Raw genomic sequence first — 14,408 nt, 5'->3', positions numbered from 1 at the left:
ACTACAAAAGAACTGCTTTAAATGTTTTTGACAGGTGGGTCCTTTCCCTGTTTTTATGATCTCTTTGGGATATAGCCCTAGAAGCAGTATTACTGGGTCAAATGAAGATTTTTATAGCCCTTTGGGCATAGTTGCAAATAGCTCTCCTGGAATGATTGGATAAGCTTACAGTTCCACCAACAATGAATTAGAGTTCCAACTCTCCCACATCTTCACCAACATTTATCTTTTTCCTGTTTTGCCATGTTAGCCAATCTGAGAGGTGTGTTGTGGTACCTCAGAGTTGTTCTGATTCACATCTTCTGATCAATAGTGACTTAGAGTACTTTTGTATGACTAGAGATAGCTTTAATTTCTTCCTCTCAAAACTGCCTATTCATATCCTTTGACCATTTATCATTTGGGGAATGACTTGTATTCTTACGAATTTGACTCCTCTATGTATTTTAGAAATGAGGGCTTTATCAGAGATAATAGTTGTAAAAATTCTTTCCCAGTTTTCCACTTCCTTCCTAATCTTGGTTGCATTGGCTTTGTTTGTCCAAAAACCTTTCAATTTAATGCAATCAAAACTATTCATTTTACATTTCATAGTGTTCTCTGTCCCTTGTTTCATCATAAATCTCTCCATTCTCCATAAATCTGACAAATCAACTGTTCCTTGTTCCCCTAATTTGTTTATAGTATCAGCCTTTATGCCTAGATTGTATACCCTTTTGGACTTTATTCTAGTATACAGTGTGAGGCATTGTTTTTGCCACATTATTTTCCAGGTTTTGCAACAGTTTTTGTCAAACAATGAATCTTTATCCCAGAAGCTAGGGTCTTTGGGTTTATCAAACAGTAGACTGCTATAATAATTGACTAGAATGTCTTGCCTGTTCCATTGATCTACCCCTCTATTTCTTAACCAGTACCAGATAGTTTTGATGATTGCTGCTTTATGATACAATTTAAAATACAGTTTGAGATCTGGTATGGCTAGGCCACCTTCCCTAGTGTTTCTTTTCACTAATTCCCTTGATATGCTGATCATTTTGCTCTTCCAGATGAATTTTTATATTATTTTTCAAGCTCTATAAAACAATTTTCTGGTAGTTTGATTGGTATGACACTGAATAAGTAAATTAATTTAGGTACAATTGTCATTTTTATTATATTATCTTAGCCTACCCATGAGCAACTGATTTTTTACAATTATTTAGATCTGACTTTATTTGTGCAAAAAAATGTTTTGTAATTGTGCTCATAGAGTCTCTGGGTTTATTTTGGCAGGTAGACTCCCAAATATTTTTTAGCGTCTACCTTAACTTTAAATGAGATTTTTCTTTCTATCTCTTGTTGTTGGACTTTGTTAGTAATATATAGAAATGCAAATGATTTATGTGGGTTTATTTTGTAGCTTGCAACTTTGCAGTGTTTGTTTTTTACTTGATTCTCTAGGATTCTCTAAGTATATCATAATGTTGTCTGCAAAGAGTGATAGCTTCCTTTCTTCTTTGCCTATTCTAATTCTTTCGATTTCTTTTTCTTCTCTTATTGCTAAAGCTAACATTTCAAGTACCATACTGAATAAGAGTAGTGATAATGGACATCCTTCTTTCACTCCCTGGTCTTACTGGAAATACTTCTAGCTTATCTCCATTGCATATAATGCTTGCTGTTGGTTTTAGGTAGATGTTACTTATTATTTTAAGGAAAGCTCCATTTATTCCTATACTCTCTGGGGTTTTCAATAGGAATGGGTGTTGTATTTTGTCAAAAGCTTTATCTGCATTTATTGAGATAATCATATGGTTTCTGTTACTTTTGTTGTTGCTGTGATCAATTATCCTGATAATTTTCCTGATGTTGAACCAGCCCTGCATTCCTGGTATAAATCCTACCTGACCAAAGTGTATTATTCTCATGATAAGTTGCTGTAATCTTTTTTCTAATATCTTATTTAAATTTTTTGCATCTATATTCATGAGGGAAATTGGTGTATAATTTTCTTTTTCTCCTTCCACTCTTCCTGGATTAGGTATCAGAACCATATTTGTGTCATAAAAACAAAAACTCCTTCACCAACTTCCCCAAATAGTCTATATAGTATTGGAATTAACCGTTCTTGAAATGTTTGATAGAATTTGCTTGTGATGCCATCTGGCCTTGAAGACTTTTTTCCTAGGGAGTTCATTGATGGCTTGTTCAATTTCTTTTTCTAAGATAGGGTTATTTAATGATTTTACTTCCTCTTCTGTTAATCTGTGCAATTTATATTTTGTAAATAATTATGTATTTCATTAACATTGTCAAATTCATGGGCATAGAATTGAGTAAAGTAATTTCTAATTTTTTTAAAATTTCTTCTTCATTGGAGGTGAGTTCAGACTTTTAATTTTTGACAATGGTAATTTGGTTTTCTTCTTTCTTTTTTTTAGATTAAATTGACCAAAGATTTATCAATTATATTGTTTTTTCTCATAAAACCAGCTCTTAGTTTTATTTATTAGTTCAATAGTTTTCTTAATTTCAATGTTTTTAATCTCTCCTTTGGTTTTCAGTATTTCTAATTTGACGTTTAATTGGAGATTTTCAATTTGTTCTTTTTCTAGCTTTTTCATTTCTTTCATTTTTCAGCTAATTCAGTGATCTCTTCTTTCTCTATTTTATTCATGTAAGCAATCAGAGACATAAAACTTCCCCTAACCACAGTTTTTATTCCATCCCATAAGCTTTGGTAGGTTGTCTTCTTATTGTCATTGTCTTGAATGAAGTTATTGATTGTTTCTATGATGTGTTGTTTGAACCATTCATTCTTTAGGATTAGATTATTTACTTTCCAGTTAGTTTTTGGTCTGTCTTTCCATGGCCCTTTATTACATATAATTTTTATTACATCATGATCTGAAAAGGATGCATTGACTATTTCTGCCTTTCTGCACTGGTTTGTGAGGTTTTTATGCCTCAATACATGATCAATTTTTGTGTATGTGCCATGCAACACTGAGAAAAACGTATATTCTTTTCTGTCCCCATTCAGTTTTCTCCAGAGGCCTGTCCTATCTACGTTTTCCAGAATTCTATTCACCTTCTTAACTTTTTTCTTGTTTCTTTTGAAGTTAGATTTATCAAGTTCAGAGAGGGGGAGTCTGAGGTCCCACACTAGTATAGTTTTGGTGTGTATTTCTTCCTGTAATTCCCTTAACTTCTCCATTAAGAACGTGAACACTATACCACTTGGTGCATATATGTTTAGTAATGATATTATTTTATTGTCTATGGTACCTTTTAGCAGGATATAGTTTCCTGTTTTATTTCTTTTGATTAGATTTTTTTTCCTTTTGCTTTGTCTGAGATTAGGATTGCTACCCCTTCTTCTTTTTTTTTTTTCCATCAGATGAAGCATAATATATTCTACTCAACCTTTTACCTTTACCTTATGTGTATCCCCCTCTTTCAAATGTATTTCTTGTAAACAACATATTGTAAGATTATGATTTTTAATCCATTCTGCTACCTGCCTCTGTTTTATGGGAGAGTTTATCTCATTCACATTTACAGTTATGATTACTACCTTATTTCCCCTGCTCTCTGTTTATGCTTTTATTTCTCCCTTCTTCCTTCCCCTCCTGAAAAGAATTTTACTTTTGTCTACCACCTCCTTCAATCTTCCCTTCCTTCTTTCAGCACCCCCTCCTTTTTCTTTCCCCTTTCCCCTCCTACTCCCTGTAGGGCAAGTTAGATTTCTACATTTAAATGAATATGTTGTTCCCTCCTTGAACCAAATCTTATGAGAATAAAGTTCAAACAATGCTCATCTCCCTCCCTTCTTTCTCTCTACTATGTTTTTGTGCCACTTCATGTGATATAATTTACCCTTTTCTGCCTCCTTCTCCACTCTTTTTCTCCCATTACAATCCCTTCGCATCTGTTAATTGTGTTTTTTTATCATCACATCAGTTAATTTATACCCACTTATATATATATATATATATATATATACATTTATACACACTTATACACATGTATACATATATCTATGTATATATCTTTTAAATGTCATAATAATGTGCAATTCTCAAGATTAACAAGTATCATCCTCCAGTATAGGAATGTAAACAGTTTTCCCATATTAAATAACAAGATTTTTCTTCTTTTTTTTTTCCTGTTTACTTTTCATTGCCCCTCTTGAGTTTTGTATGTGAAGATCAAATTTTTTATTGAGCTCTGGCCTTTTCAACAGGAAGGTTTGGAAATCCCATATTTCTTTGAATATTTCTTTCCTAAAAGATTATGCTCAATTTTGATGGTTAATTCATCCTTGGTTGTTGTTCAAGCATCTTTGCTTTACAGAAAATCATATTCTAGTCCCTCAGATCTTTTAATGTAAAAACTTCAAGGTCCTGTGTAATCCTGAATGTAGTTCCTCAGTATTTGAATTATTTAATTTTGGCTACTTGCAGTATTATCACCTTGACCTGATAGTTCTGGAATTTGGCAGAAATACTCCTTGGCATTTTCAATTTGGGATCACTTTCAGGAGATGATCGGTGGATTCTTTTGATGACTATTTTACCCTCTGTATCTAGGACCTCAGGGAAGTTTTTCTTGATGATTTCTTGGAAGATATTGTCCAGACTCTTTTTTCATTGTGGTTTCCTGCTAGGCCAATAATTCTCAGATTGTCTCTCCTGGATCTATTTTCCAAGTCAGTTGTTTTTCCAATGAGATATTTTACATTTTCTTTTTTTTCATTCTTTAGATTTGCTTGACTGATTCTTGATGTCACATAGAGTCATTATCCTCTACTTGCCCAATTCTAATTTTTAATAACTTGTTTTCTTCAGTTAGCTTTTGTACCCGCTTTTCCATTTGTCCAGTTTTCCCAGTTATGCTTTGTACCTCCTTATCCATTTGGTCAATTTTGCTTTTTTAAGGAGGTGCTCTCTTCAGTGAATTCTTTTTTCCATTTTGTCAATTGTATTTTTAAAAATCATTGTTCAATTTTTCTTCTGCCTCTCTAATTTGACCTTTTAAATCCTTCTTGAGCTCTTCCAAAACTACTTTTTGGACTTAAGACCAGTTCAGTTCATATTCCCCAGGTTTCAGATGTGGGTATATTGTCAACACTGTGCTCTTCTGAATTTGTATTTTGATCTTCCTCTCCCCACAGTAAGATTCTATGGTCTTTGCTTTTCTGATTTGCTTCTTGCTCGTGGTGATTGCCTTTTTTCCTGGCTTTCAAAGTGGATCTCTGCTTCTGGAGCACAAAGGACTCTGTCCCATGCTTCCTGTGCTGGGGGCTTGAGGCCTGCTTACTGGTTTAATGTGTTGTGGCCTCTGGTTCTTTTAGCTAGAAGCTATATAATGCTGATGTGTACTAAGATTTAGGCCAGGTGAAGTCTTTTTGAGTTTCACTGGGGTTATACTGAATTCATGGAGTGATGTATGGGGGAGGAGTCCAGGAGTCTGGCCACAGAAGGTCTCTTCTTCTTCAGCTAAAGCACAGGCCGACCCTGCAGATAGTGAATCCCATCTGTTCTGGTATCTGCCTATTTCCCCAAGTTGTGCTAAGACATGCCTGGGGTCCTGGTGTTGGCATGTACCAGCTCCACCCCCCCTGGGGCTCAGGATCTCCTGCTGGTCCTCTGAGGTGGGGCTTGTTGGGACTCCTCTTGTCCTGCACTAGTCCTTTTCAGCCACAGCAAGAGGGACTCTTCTCATCGATCTCTCTAGACCCAGAGCTGAAAGACTGTTGTATGCCTTCTGCTGGCTCCACTCTTCCAGGATTTTTCCTGGGGAAATATCTCTGTGTTTTTCAAGGTTAACAAGGGAAGGGTAAGAGCACTTACAGTTTACTCTACCATTTAGGCTCCTGGAAGTCTATACCAGAAACTTCAGCCTATAATTTAATCTATAGGGGTCCTTGTCCACAAGAAGACACTAACCTGCAAGATTCTTACATTATAGATTAATGCCAAGGACACAATGTAAACAAAAGTACCTTTAACTTGTGTCCCAACTCCCATCTTGCTATTGCTTCAGTGTCTTCTATCCTTACCAACATCATGTTTTCCTATAGAACCATACCACTCTTTCATCTTCAATTTCTTTTTCTTATTTTTGTACAAGTTATTTTGCCATTTAAGTTAGTTACACAATTGCCTGCTTATATGCATTATCTCTAATGTAGGTGTTTCCTTTTCCTTTATTGTAATTGTTTGTGTTCCTGTGGTGAGAATTTCATTCTTGAAATCATCATGACTTTCTTCTAGCCAACTTCAATCTGTAGAATTTTAGGCAATGGGATCCTCCCTATCTTTTCTCAGAAATCTATGACATTTCCTTTCTAAAAATTCAGAGTATACTTAAGACAATGCCTAGACACTTTTGGTTCTAGTTTATTTGCCACCACAAAAAGAATTACTTTAAACACACACACACACACACACACACACACACACACACACATAGATATGTGTGTATGTATATAACATTTTTTCCTATTTCTTTGAAAACTTTTGAATATAGGCCAACAGTGTTGTAGCTGGGTCAAAGAGTATGTTAACTAGTGTAGAAGCTTTTAGTAGAAGCAATTCCAACTGAGTAGAAGCAATTCCAAATTGCTATCCAGAATAGTTGGACTCACTAACAGTTCTACCAATAGTACACCAATTTGCTTGTTTTCCCACAGCCCTTCCTTTTAAAGTATCTATTTACCTTCTATCTATCTGTCTATCTATCTGTCTATCTATCTATCTATCTATCTATCTATCTATCTATCTATCTATCTATCTGTCTGTCTGTCTGTCTGTCTATTTGTCTATCATCTACTTTGCTAATCTGATGGGTATGAGGTGGAATCTTCAAAATGCTCTAATTTGTATTTCTATAATTAGTAGTGATTTGGATCAGCCACCAGTACACCATTCTTATGTAGAACCATCAGTTGCAATAAATGGAGAAGTTCTGAATGCTGTGGATAAGCTCACTTACCTCGGTAGTATACTTTCCAGGGATGTACACATTGATTATAAGGTTGATGCACACATTTGCTGAAGCCAGCTTAGTGTTTAGGAGGTTCTGCAGGAAAAGGAGAGACGAAGTATAAGCTGACTACCAAACTGAAGGTATACAGAGCTATTGTGCTGATTTCATTGCTGTATGCCTGTGAAACAAGGACAGTATACCAGCGCCATGCCAGGAAAGTGAATTGTTTCCATTTGAATCACCTTAGGGAGATTCTGAAAATCACCTGGCAGGATAAGGTACCAGACAATGAGGTCCTTACTTGAACTAAACTGCCAAGCATTCAAACTCTGCTTCAGAGAGCACAACTCCAATGGACTGGCCACACTGTTTGAATGTAAAATGTACATTTCCCAAAAAGACTATTTTATGGAGAACTCACACAAGGCAAGCATTTACATGGTGGTCAGAAATAATGATACAGACCCTCTCAATGTGTCTCTTAAGACTTTGGAATTGATTGTGTGACATGGGAGACACTGGCATAGGACTTCTCAGCATGGCATGCCCACTTCAGAAAAAGTGCTGTGCTTTAAGAGCAAAGCAGAATTGAGACAGCTCAAAGAAACAACAGGACAACAAAGGATACACAAATCTGGAGCATCCATCCCAAAAATTCATAAGGAGTATTTGTACCTGACCTGTGGTAGAGCATTCTGAGCTTGAACGGTGGATCTGAGTCACTCTCTAAAGTGCAAAATTGATGGTCCACAATGTCAAATAACTAAGACTCTTGTATACTGGAAAGGACAGACATGAAACAGGGCAATAAATTATAGTCAGTGCTTGTTAATCTGGTAATGGAGGGAATAGATGTGGGGTACAAACTAAGACCGACTAGATACGTTTACCAAAAATTGAATGTGATATGGATGTTCCCCTTGGCCATACATGTTTGCTAACAGATGGATTAATTCTGTAGTCAAATTTAACCTAAACACTCTTCTACTTATCAGCATCTGTGGAAGGAATGGTCATTATTAATACTGAAATACAAAGGAGAAAATGATTTGAGAAAAAAGGGTTAAAAAAAAGAAAGAAAAGCCTTATTGTCCACTGTCCAAAAAATTTAACTAGAGATAAAACCTATATACAAGCACATGTGTAACTCCAAATACTGAGCCCTGTTGTGCATCCATCTCATGTCATGACTGCTTGCTGTCCTGCTCTTCATATGCATTCCCCATACCATTCTGCACATAGGAGGAGGCCGAACCAAGGCTGTACAAGTGTCCATAGTACTTGGCATCATTGATGTGATCTTCAAAGAATGTTTCTGTCATTTTGAAAAAAAGGCCATTCCTGTCAATAATGAATCAGATCTGGCCTGGTGCTGCGATCCTGTATGCTCCAACTCCAGCTGCTTGGCCACCTCTCACAGGCCACCCTTGAGATTCTTGCAGCTCCCATGAGGTATTTGACATCATAGATGACTGGGAAGAACAGTTGGAGGATCTCAAAGAAGTCCAGCCCTTCTTTAGGTAAGTTAGAGTTGGTCAGGATTTTAATTAAATGGCCAAAGTCATAACCACTGTGAAATGAAAGTCACTTGACTCCCTCACACAGCACAATGTCCGATGTCATGATTAGTTCTGCAAAATACTGTGTCTCAATCCCTTCTTCCTCATGCTTTAAAACTGGACTCCTGAAGTCAGTAGGAGCTTTGTGGAGTCCTGGGCATACATGTCCTCCATTAAATTAAACTTGAAGTTGAACTGCCACGTTGAAGTTCCTAGAGGGTATTCTCCTTGCTCATTCATAAATCTTAATCCACACTGAATTATCTTGAGCAAGTCTACATTATATCTCAATAGTGGGTGTTGATAGTATTACTTCTGAATTCTCTAATGGGTCTTGCAACCACACCTGGAAACTCGGTGTCCATAGCAACATAGTTATACTTCCATATAACTTGATGAATTTTCTTCTTCTCATCATTCACATTGCAAACCCAAACTTCACAAATTTTTTGACTATGATCTATGGTTGCTGATGGCATAGTGGAAACACAAAGAGGTTTAGATGCCAACAAGCATCAAACAATTATACTTGATTGAAGAGTCGTTTTATAAAATAAGCTTTCTTATCTATTATTTTTGTACCTCCACTGAGGCCAACATAGTCATAGTGCTCCTCTGTCTAGTTCTAACCATAGAGTCAAGCCTCAGTGGCAGCCCCATAGGCACCTCTTGCTGACGCGGAAGAAGGTGGTGTGGGAGCCACACAGCACCACCTCTCCTTTCAAGTCTGGAGAGGCTATTACAGGAAGAGGTGATCTTTTCTATCCAGGCTACATATCCTTTGGAGCTTATCATGGTATAAGATGTGAAGTGTTTTACATTTTTGTTCAATTTTCCCAGTGGATTTTTGTCAAATAGTGAGTCCTCATCCCAGGAGCTGAAGTCTTTGTGCTTATCGAGTACTTGCACCCCAAATATATTTGCCTTTGTATATTTTGTACCTAATCAGTTCCATTAATTGAACTCTATTTTTTTTTTAGCCAGTATCACATTGTTTTGAGAATTTCTGCTTCATAGTATAGTTTGAAATTTGGCTCTGCCAGTCTCCCTTTGTCCTTAGTCCTTTTCATTATTTCTCTTGAGATTCTTGACCTTTTTTGCTTCCTTCTGTATTTCATTATTTTTTTTTGTACTTATTGCAAAATGCTCCTTTGGTATTTTGATTGATATATGGCATTTAATTTGCAAATTAGTTTATATAAATTATCATTTTTATATTGACTCATAATCATTATGACAAATTAAAATTTCACAATCACTTAGATCTGTCTATTTCTGGAAACAGTGGTTTGTAGCTGTATTTACAGAGTTCTTATGTGTATCTTGGCACAAATATTACCAAGTATTTTACATGTTATAGACATTTTATATAGAATTTCTCTTTTTAACCTCTTTCTTTGGGTATTTATTGATACTTTGTAGAAATACTGATGATTTGTGTAGAATTGTTTTCTATTCTCCAAATTTACTGATAACATTTTTTTCAATTACTTTTTAGTTGACTGTTCAGGATTCTTTAAGGACATCATTTTATAATCTGCAAAATGTGATAATTGTTTCTTATTTATCTATGATTTTACCTCAGTTTCCTTTCCCTGTCTTATTCTTATAATCAGCATTTCTAGTACTTTGCCAAATAGGAGTGGACGTTCTTGTTTTGTCTATGATTTTATTAGAAAGGATTATAGTTTATTTTTGTTACACGTAATGGTAGCTCTTGATTTTAGACATATGCTATTTGTGATCTTAAGGAAAGGTCTATTTATTCATTAAATGTCTAACATTTTCACAGAAATAGATGTTATAAATTGTCAAAATTTTTTCTTCATCTATTGATATGATCATATGCTTTTGTTGATTTTTATTAATATGAATAATTATATAACAATCCAAAGTTACTGATACAAATCCAAACTGTTCATAGTGTATCATCTTTGTGATTCCATTTTATTTTTTGCTAACATTTCATTTAATATGTTTACATCAGTGTTCATTAAAGATATGGTCTATGGTTTTCTTTTTCTGATTTAACTCTCCCTGGCTCATGTGTCACATATCATGTGTATGGAATGTTCAAGGAGGAGTAGTACCTCTGGTGTAAAGGCTTGCTGAACCCTTTTTAGGGCTGCTTATCCACTTTTAACTTCTACCTGGCACTCAACTCTCACCTGTGGCTCTAAGAAGGTGTAGCATGTATAGCAGTCACACCCCAGTAAACTATCTTGGTGAGGGCTAAACCAATTTGAGGGTAATCAATTGGACTGATCCGAGTTAGGGGGGGTATCTACCCCAAGGCTGTGAAGACTTCCCCTGGTGGAATGGGCAGATAAGAACAATTTGTTCAAACATCGATGAAGATGGTTGCAAAAGGTGCTGTTGGAACACTTAGAGCTTTGTAGGATACCTAAGACATGAGGGTCATTTACTGCATCCTGAACCACTGCTACTCACATTGACCTTTGTCTTGCCAGTGAACTTCAATTACTTTGGAAGAGAGACTGAGACTGATGACTTTCTGCAATCCTGTTTCACTTAAATCCAATTCACACATAAATCAAGACATCACACTGTGAGGTCATTTTTCTTCTTTGAAAACAACAAATGAACAATGACATCAAGACCATATCTGTGATTTAGAAGGAATTTGGTAGGATCCTGTCTTTTGTGGGGTTTTTTCAGTTTATATAATATTGGAATTAATTACTATTTGAATGTTTAATAAAATTCACTTGTTAATCCATATTATCCTGGAAATTTTCCTTTGGAATTTCTTTAATAACTTGTTCAGTTTCTTCTGCTGAAATTGGGTTGTTTAAATTTGCTATTACTTGTTCTGTTAATTTGAGTATTTTATATTTTAAAAAATTCATCAATTTCACTTAATTTGTTGGTTTTATGCTATAGAGTAGGGCAAAATAATTTACAAAAATACCTTTTCATTTTTCCTTATTTTTCATGAACTCTCTCAGTTTTGAAACTGATAATGTTATTTATTTCCCCTTTGCTTCTTTTCAGCTTATAGCTAGACAATAGCTTATATATATATATATATATATATATATATATATATATATATATATGTATATATATATAGTTTGCTAATTGTTTAAAAAAAGTAAAAGCAAATCGCAGTCTTAGGTAGTAACTCAATTATGTTTTGTTTTTGTTTTCAGTATTGTTAATCTCTTCTTTGATTTCTAAGATTTCTATTCTGGTGTTTAATTGAGGTGTTTTATTATGCTGGCTTCCTAGTATCTAGTTTTATTCTCAACTTGTTGATATGCTCACTCTTTTTTATGTGTTTAGAAATACATATTTTTCCAGCAGGGACTGTTTTGACTTAATTCCCAAATTTTTGTTATGCTGTTTCACTGTTGTTTTAATTATTTGTCATTTCTATAATTTGTTTTTTAAATCTTTCTTTTATTTTAGAGAAATACTAAAACTTAAATACATAAGACAAAAGGAAACATAATCTTAAATGTTATACTTAAATATAAATGAAAAATGTCATATGCACAGCAGGACATTGGAGAAGATTCAATAATCTGGGGTTTTTTGTTTTTTTTTTGAACCATTGATTCATTAGGATTAAGTTTAGTCTTCAGTTTATTTTATTATTTTTCAACAGCTCTTTGATATATTTTTATTATGGTATGGTTAACAAAGGATAGATAGCATACATCTTCTTTTCTGCATTTATTTGTGATTTTTATGTCTTAAACCAGGATAAATTTTTCGGTGTCACACACAGCTGAGAAATATATATGTTCCTTTCTTTTTCCACTAAAAAGTCATTCGTTATCTAACATGTTTCTAAAATTCTATCAGGTATTTAATTTCTGTCTTTTTTTTTTCAGATTTATCTAAAATCAGCTGTGGTAAATTGAGGACCCCCACTTCTACAGTTTGCTCTCTGTCTCACCTTTAAACTAATTTATTTTTCCTTTAGAAACTTTTAAAATTACTAAATAACTTAACAGTTTTCCTCTCTATTTCTTCTTGTAATCCAGACTTTTTTCTTTTAGAACCTAATATTTCCTTTATGTGTATTTAGAAGCTATACCTTGATTACATATATGTTAAATATTAAAATAAATTCATTTTCTATATTACTTTTTATCAAAATGTAGTTTCCCTCTTTATCTGTTTTAATTAAATGTATTTCTGCTATTGTCTTGTCTGAAATCATAATTTATATTCCCACTTTTTACGTTCAGCTGTATGTGTCTCTGTTTCACATACTTTTTTGGGGGGGGGGGGGACAGCATATTGTTGAATTGTGCTTGATAATGCATTTTGTTAGCATTTTCTCTTTTGTGGGTTAATTCATCCTATTTAAATTCACAGTCATGATGCATAATTGCTTACCTTCATGGTATTCTCTTATACTGTTTCTTCTTTATATCATTTACTGCCTATTTATTTCAAGTTATTATCTTTTATTTTTTTCCTGCTAACCTTTTTACTTAGACCTTTTCCAAGATGGGATTTTGTTCCATTTATGACTGATCCCTCTCCAAATCTAACCGTTTTCTCCTCTTTCTGTTATATCTATATCCCTGTTGAGTTGAATGTGTAACTGTATCAAATGTGTGTATGTGAATGAATGTGTTTGTAAAATGAAAATGATATTCAAGTGCTGCCTACACCCTCCCAAACTATGTTTGTATACAGTTATCCTTGAACAACCCAATTATGTGTATACACAAATCACCCATCTTTCCTCTCATTTGCCCACAATGTAGCCTCACCTCCCTCTCTTCTCATTTTTCTTATAACATTTTTCAATATAACAAAACTATTTATTGGTCTTCTGTTTTAATTGATTAATTTTATGATCCTATGTAACTTCAGGATTCTGAAAGAACCTTTATACCCTTTTTCCTATGTTCAACTAAAATGGAAACATTTGATCTTTACATAGACATTTCAGTTCTTTGCTTGTATTTACCTTATTTTGCTTTTGACTCCCATATTTGTGTTTCAAAGTTCTTTTCCATCAGGAATGTTCGCAATTCCTCTATTTCATTGAAAATGCATTTTCTCCCATGTAGGATCCTGCTGAGTTTTTCTGGGTAACTTACATGTGGTTGTAGAACCTGATTTTTGCTTTTTAGAATGTCTTATTCCAGGTTCTCTGTTCCTTCATGTTGGTAAATTTGAAATTGTGTGTAATCCTGAGTTTGGTTTTTGATATTTGAACTATTTCTACCTTCTTGTAATTTTGTTTTGTGGGGTGATGGTGGATTGTTTCATGCTGGAAGCTCTCAGTTTTGGCAATGACATTTCTGGTAGTTTACATTTTGGTGCTTATTTTAGGAGTTAATCAGTGAATTCTTTCTATTTTCATATTGTCCTTTTATTATAATGAGGCTGGTCAGTCTTCTTTGCAACTTAATGATTTCTTGAAATACTATGTCCAGATTCTTTTATTTTTGATAATGGAATTTGTTATCCATTGATACTTAATTTATCACTCCTTGATCTACTTTCTATGTCAGTTGTTTTTAATGTAAGAGATCTTAAATCTTTTTTTATCTTCTCACTTTCTAGACTTCATTTTAAGAATTCTTGATGTCTCCTGCAGACATTAATTTCCATTTGCCCCTAGTCTGATTTTTAGGGAATTTGATACTAGCATAAGATTCTGTATCTATTCTGTTAAGACACTGATTCTTTTTTAAAGTATTTCTTCTTCAGTTAAATTTCCTTTCATAATTAAAAAAATTCTTGCATATTTTCTTCCAAGAATTGTAATTGTTCTTCTAGGCAAATTGTGTGTGTGTGTGTGTGTGTGTGTGTGTGTGTGTGTGTGTGTGTGTGTGTGTGTTTTGACTGTAGATATTGTCAAGCTGCTGTTCTTTTCTGGAC

At 34.3% G+C, this 14,408-nt stretch overlaps 1 pseudogene; it reads right to left on the bottom strand.

The window, feature by feature from the left end:
* Positions 1 to 8,159: 8,159 nt before the first annotated feature.
* LOC140511223 (CCR4-NOT transcription complex subunit 7 pseudogene) lies at positions 8,160 to 9,013 on the bottom strand (annotated as a pseudogene).
* Positions 9,014 to 14,408: the final 5,395 nt, after the last annotated feature.

This window comes from Notamacropus eugenii, chromosome 6 (assembly GCF_028372415.1).
Source record: "Notamacropus eugenii isolate mMacEug1 chromosome 6, mMacEug1.pri_v2, whole genome shotgun sequence".
In the NCBI taxonomy this organism is placed as follows: domain Eukaryota; kingdom Metazoa; phylum Chordata; class Mammalia; order Diprotodontia; family Macropodidae; genus Notamacropus; species Notamacropus eugenii.
Note: the sequence above shows the minus strand (reverse complement) of the source record. Positions and strands in the feature narration are given on the sequence as shown.